This window comes from Pogoniulus pusillus, chromosome 32 (assembly GCF_015220805.1).
Source record: "Pogoniulus pusillus isolate bPogPus1 chromosome 32, bPogPus1.pri, whole genome shotgun sequence".
In the NCBI taxonomy this organism is placed as follows: Eukaryota; Metazoa; Chordata; class Aves; order Piciformes; family Lybiidae; genus Pogoniulus; species Pogoniulus pusillus.
The window spans coordinates 1,065,763-1,071,762 of NC_087295.1; the positions used below are offsets into that span (position 1 = coordinate 1,065,763).

A 6,000-nucleotide genomic window follows, 5' to 3' on the forward strand; every position below is an offset into this window, starting at 1 on the left:
CTGCCTGTTAGATCTCCTCCTCTTCCTTCTTCATTCTTTGGTGAGAGGAGAGTGCTTTAGAATGTCAAAGTAAACATTTGATTGTATTTTCCCTCCCCCCTCCTTCAGTCAGTCAATCAGGTGGTGTAGCACCTCCAGAACTATTTGCTGCTGAAGCCGCCCCTGGCCCCCACCCTGTGATGCTTTGTTGCCTGAAGTCACTGCTCTCAGGTACTGCGTTTGCCCTGGGCAGGCTTAGCTCGGCCAGGGTTTCTCTCCCAGTTTCCCTGCTAAGTGCCACGTAAGTGGTTTTGCATGGCAGGCAGCAAATTGCCAAAAGCATCAGCTAGCAGGAGCAAGTGACATCGTGGAGCACTCCACTGGCTGCCTAACGACCTGCAGAGCTGCCCTTCGGTCCTGCCTTGCCTCTCCGGGTTTGATTTGTATTTGCCTGATGCCCTGAGCCAGGCTCAGCTCGGATGCGTCGGCAGCAGGAAGCACTCGGAAGGCTGAAGGGGTTATAAAATCACCTGCGAGAGAGCATGAGGAGCAACCTGCCTCAGCAGAGCTTGGCTCTGAGGGCCTGGTGGACAAAGCCTGGAGCACCTCAGGAGAGAGAGGGGACACAGGGCTGGGAAAACCCCACGCAGGAGTTTGCAAAAGCAGGTCTTTGCCCTGTGCTTCACCTGCAGGAGTGCTCTGCTGTTCACTCGCCTGGCCATGACTGGGAGGCTCATTACCGTGAGCTATTATGGAGCTGAATGCCTCCCTTTTAGGAGCTCACAAAGTTGCTGCTCTTGAGAAAACAGTGATGGGCACGCATGGGAACTGAGCCCAGCTAAGGATTTACAAACCAGACCTTTGGAGTAGGCGTGGAAAAGCCACAGAAAACAAAAGAAATGCATGACAGAAAAGCAGCATCAAACCCAAGGCCATTTTCCCCAGCGCAGCATCTACATCTCTGCTGAACTGATGATAGGTTCTGCTCCTGGGGAAAGAGGGCTCTGAGACATGCAGATTCTAGCTTGGGGACAGGTTGTGCAAGGCTGCGCTCACTCATGAGCCATCCCATGCACCTCCCCGGGCCACCTCACGTCAGCCAGCGCATCACCAGCACCAGGGCTTGCACAACCCATGGGCTGGCAGTGCACCTCTCTGTCTGCACCACCCTCCCGGGCAGCCCTGTGCCCGCCCTGCCTCAGCACAAGGCCGGCTCCAGCTTCTCTGATGGCTACAAAGCCTGCACAAGGCCAGCTCCAGCTTCTCTGATGGCTACAAAGCCTGCACAAGGCCGGCTCCAGCTTCTCTGATGGCTTCAAAGCCTGCACAAGGCCAGCTCCAGCTTCTCTGATGGCTACAAAGCCTGCACAAGGCCGGCTCCAGCTTCTCTGATGGCTACAAAGCCTGCACAAGGCTGGCTCCAGCTTCTCTGATGGCTACAAAGCCTGCACAAGGCTGGCTCCAGCTTCTCTGATGGCTACAAAGCCTGCACAAGGCCGGCTCCAGCTTCTATGATGGCTACAAAGCCACATCCAAACACAGAGGAAACATATCCCATGCAAGGAATTAGTTGGATTGCTTCTCTTAGGATACACCTGACACATGTAGGGATTTTTTAAGCTCAGTTTGTTAAGCTCATTCCAAGGTTGCTCTGTGAGAAGAACTGATCTTTAAAAACACACAAGTTCTCTCATTACATTGGTGAGGGAGACACCAAAGCTGTGCAGGCAGTGGCAGCGAAGAGGCTGGTACAGTCAGCACAACTTCTTTTTGCCAGGTCTCACACAATTAGGCTTGTGAGCAGTTAAATAAATAAAGGAGGGGGGAAGGAGAAATCAAAGAGCACATGGTTGATTTGTACATGATGGTGCCCAAATGGAAAGACATCGCTCAGCTTTGCTTCCCTTCCCACCTTTGCAGTCTGAAGAGCGCTGCAACGTGCTGCTGCTGCATGCCTGGAAGGTAGCAAGGAACTGGCTCCCATAATCACTGCATCGACCAGGAGAAGAACCAGCAAACACTCCTCTGAGCTGGCTGGAGGTTATGCAAGCCAAAGAGGATTTATTTCCTTCTTGTCTCTGCAGTGAAGCAAATGGAACCATTAGCCAAACACACATCTGTTCCTCAGGAGGTGTTTACAGCCCCTGCCTTGCCAGCCCTACCCGGGTAACACTCAGGTGCCTGGGTACCTGCAGAGCTTTGCTGAAGAGACAATAGGTGCACACTGATGTGCAAACAGACATCAGCTCTTCAAGCCTGGACATGACTTGCAGCCTCCTGAAATGTTTTTAAATGTCAGAGCTTTCTCCTAAGGTTGTGGGAAATCCTCTCTCCTGCGCCGTGCCGATGGTGCGAATGGTGAAGGGACAGGGGAAGGCATTTATAATAGCAGGACATTGTGCTCTGCACTTTGTTTTAGCGTGTGGGGGGAATAGTAATTGTGTTCAGCCTGGAAATGGCTTGGGTTAGGCAGTTCAGAGCACAAGCACCTGCAGCAAATTAATTTGTTGTAGCATATTTATTATCTCATAGCTTCTCTTTAGGCTGCAGCTGTTGCTATTGTGTTAATAATGTTTATCACCACTGCATACAACAGGTTATGGTAATGGAGACATTTTGGGGCGTGGAGCGTTGGTTTGGGGTTACTTCTGCAATGCTATGTCTGAGGCAGAAAAAGGTGGGGAGAACATAAGGCATAGGCATCGATCGGGCGTTTGGCTTTCTGTTTATTAGCTGATTTGAAAGAGAATGGGCAGGAGAAAGGAGAAAAGAGTAACAATAGACAAAGATGGCGCGTGCAGGGTTTGTGAAGGCAAAGAAGAGCAGGTGGGGAAGAAAAGAAGGAGGGAAGAAAGGAAGAAAGGAAGGAAGGAAGGAAGGAAAGAAGGAATGAAAGAAAGGAAGGAACAGAAAGCAAGCAAGCGAGCAAGCGAGGCAGCCCGAACACCGCAGTGCTGGGGCGGTGAGCCTGCGGGTGGGGGTGGGGAAAATGCTGCAGTTTTCGTGAAATAATAAGGTGGAAAAAAAGGCATACAAAGAGTAGGTTTGTCATTGTCTGTAAAATATAAACACAGATGAATTCTGTCTTTGGTTTGTTCATGCTTTTCACTCTGCACAGCAGGGATGTTCTTAAGAAGTTGCCCTCTGCGAAATTTCACTAAATGGGAACCGTGGACCCTGCATGATGCGATTATAATCACACCAGCCATTCTTTTTACATAATTTTGTGCTTCCAATCCAGTAATGCTTCTTGTTTTAAGGAGCACATATCTGTATCTCTGGGCGCATCTAAAAGGGGGCTGCCGCGCGGCCCCCCAGCAAAGCGCCGGCTGGGGCCGGGGCTGGCTGCATCCCATCCGCAAATCTCCATGGGCTCAAAAACCAGATGAGAATGGGGAGCTGACAGGAAGATGTCTGCTGCCTGCAGCCCCTGCGATCGCTCCCCATGTTGCCTACTAACCAAAAGATCAAAAATTATCGATTTCATGGCGCTGCGTGCTCGGGATAGAAAAGCTACTGGAAAATCTGCATCATTTAAGAAACGAATTAAGGCAAAGAGTGGTGGTGCTGGCGCGCCCTGCAAGGTGGCAATGGCTTTATGTTTTAATCTTATCAACCCTTGACTATAATTCCATTATTTTTAGCAGCCGGGCTCTGGCAATGGGGGTTTTTTGCCGATGAATTTAGGATTTTGCCGCAGTATACATCTGCAGTCCCAGAATCCTCCGCCAAGATAATCCCTCCTGCGATGGGAGACGCCTTTAACCTTTTCGTGAATGACAAACGTGCAACCATTTTGAAATTAAAAGGGGGACAGAGAGAGGATTCCTGAAGGGACGAGGGAAGGCAAACCTACTGTAAGGGCGTGGTGGCGCTGGGCTCTCTGGCTGCCGCCTCCATCGCTCCCACCCTTCCTTCCATGGTGCCCACAAAGGCGCCTGGAGCCTGCTGCCGCCCATATCTGGAGAGCCAGGTCGTTAGGAGACGCGGCGCTTCCTTGCCATAACTGCAGGCAGGCTACCACTGCTACCTCCTTTTGATTAGTGGTCTTTGAAATTCGTTTGGCCAGTGGCTTCCTAGGATGCCTGCACTACGCTAGGGGAGCCAAGCCTCTAGACAGCCAGAGGTGTTTACAGCTAGAAAGAGAAGAGGATGTTTTTGTGCAGCGTAAGGAAAAGCTCTGCACAGCCTGCTTGGAGATTTGTTCAGATGCAGCTCCCACCCTGATGCTCTCAGAGTGTCAGTAATCAAGGCCTGAACAGAAAAACCAGCTCTTAATGACTTACTGTCCTCTAAGATTGCATATTAGAACCAATTACTTGGGATAAGGAAAGCTGGCCTAAAGCTACGGGAAGAGGAAAGGGAAAACGTAGCTACCAGCCACCTTTTCAAACACAGCCATCTGTGTGAGGGTACAGCTTTGCATGGGGAGCAGTGACAGCTCAAGGGTACAGCTCCAAGAAACCAGGGAGTTTGTGCGGCCTGAGCTTGGTTAGGGAAGATGAAGGTAGGAGTCACCCCTCTGTTTCTGTGCCTGAGCACGGCCATTGCAGTGGCTCTGAAGGTGCAGTACGAGATCCACAACCGCTAAGAGACAGGCACAGGGAGAAATGTTAAAGGCAAACTTCAGAGCTGAGGTGCCCTTGCTAATGACATTTTGAGAAGGATCAATATTGTGGGTTTCTGTCTAATATATTTTGAGTATAAAGCCATTTTGATAGGTGTCTGTTTAGCAGTAATTAAACTCCATGTGTCGGGAGAGGCAATGCTTCATGTTTACTCTGTTGCACTGCTTAGCGTGCAAGTAATCAGATATTCTGATGTGCAGTGCCTCAGCTGCTGCATCAGCTGGAGACTTTTTCCACCTGATAAATGAGTTAAACTCTTGTAGGCATTCACATGTACTGAACTGAAGAGGGAAACGTGAGAGCACATTGCATATATCCAAACCAGGAACACCGAGGGCAAGAAGAGCTTGGTTTTTAGAATGAAAAACAACCCAAACCCAAGTTGTTGGCCAATTCTGCTTGCGCTGCTTGAAGCAGCATCTCTCAGCTGCTCCGTTTCATCTCACTCCAGTCACTGTGCAAGGTATTTCCACCAGTACCTTCTAATTAATTAATTTATCAGTTTGCAGGGTCTCTCTTCCCTTCGCAACAACCCGGGGTTACACTGGCATTGCTTTCTGAGAGAAGTGAAATCTCACCAGTGCCGTGCCTTGGGTCAGCTCTCTTTCTCTTTGTCCACAAAGAACGAGCATTATTTCCTCACTGGAGTGGAGCTAGGACGGCTCTGTTCCAGCACTGTTTGCTTCAACACAGCAAAGCTGCTGACACCTATTAGCAAACTGCAGCTCTCAGGTGTGAGGGAGAAGTTGCATTGATTAGTCCCAGATCTCAAAGAGTGCTTAAATACTGCAGGCAGCTCCTCTCTTCTCCCTTCCCTCCCATATCAAAGCGAGAAAGTGACTTTTTTAATTCACTGCAACTTCTCTTTGCTGGCAGAAGATTTTTCCCCTTTTTTTTTCTTTATCAGAGTGGTGGTTTTGTGTTTTTGCTGCTGAGGGAATAGATATTTAGTCAGTCTGCCAAAGTACCTGATGCTGATTCTTGTCTCTGCTCCTAGAGCACGCAGGGTTAGAAGGCAGGGATGCCTGTGTTTTTAAGACCCATGTGGGAAATGCAAGCTTGAGGCCCAGAGCTCTAGATGTTGCTGTACTGGGTCATTCTCTTTTGTCCTCTATTAAAGCCGTGGCCACTCGTTTGTTAGTGTGCTCCTTACTAACGCAGCCGAATGCCAGGCTTTCAGCAGGCAAGGTGACCAAGTTTACCTTCAGCTATTTGTTGTTCCTAACAAATGAGCTTCCTACTTGCTACCCCGTTAAAAGTTGACTCCCCAGAAGCAGCGCTAAGGATGTAAAAACCAGAAAAAGGAGGCTAACGGAAAGATTTCCATCATTATCTTCCAAAATCTAACCATGAAGCTCTCCTTTGCACTGAGGATTTCTTACTGCAGCGGTAC

General features: G+C 49.5%; 1 long non-coding RNA gene across 2 annotated transcripts in view; it reads left to right on the plus strand.

Moving 5' to 3' along the window:
* The window catches only part of LOC135189403 (uncharacterized), a 147,531-nt gene extending 144,844 nt beyond the window's left edge, over positions 1-2,687 (plus strand). For both annotated transcript variants that reach the window (XR_010308063.1, XR_010308064.1), the window contains exon 5: positions 1,900-2,687. This is a non-coding gene — a long non-coding RNA (uncharacterized LOC135189403). The remainder of the gene's footprint in view (positions 1-1,899) is intronic.
* The last annotated feature ends 3,313 nt before the right edge of the window (positions 2,688-6,000 follow it).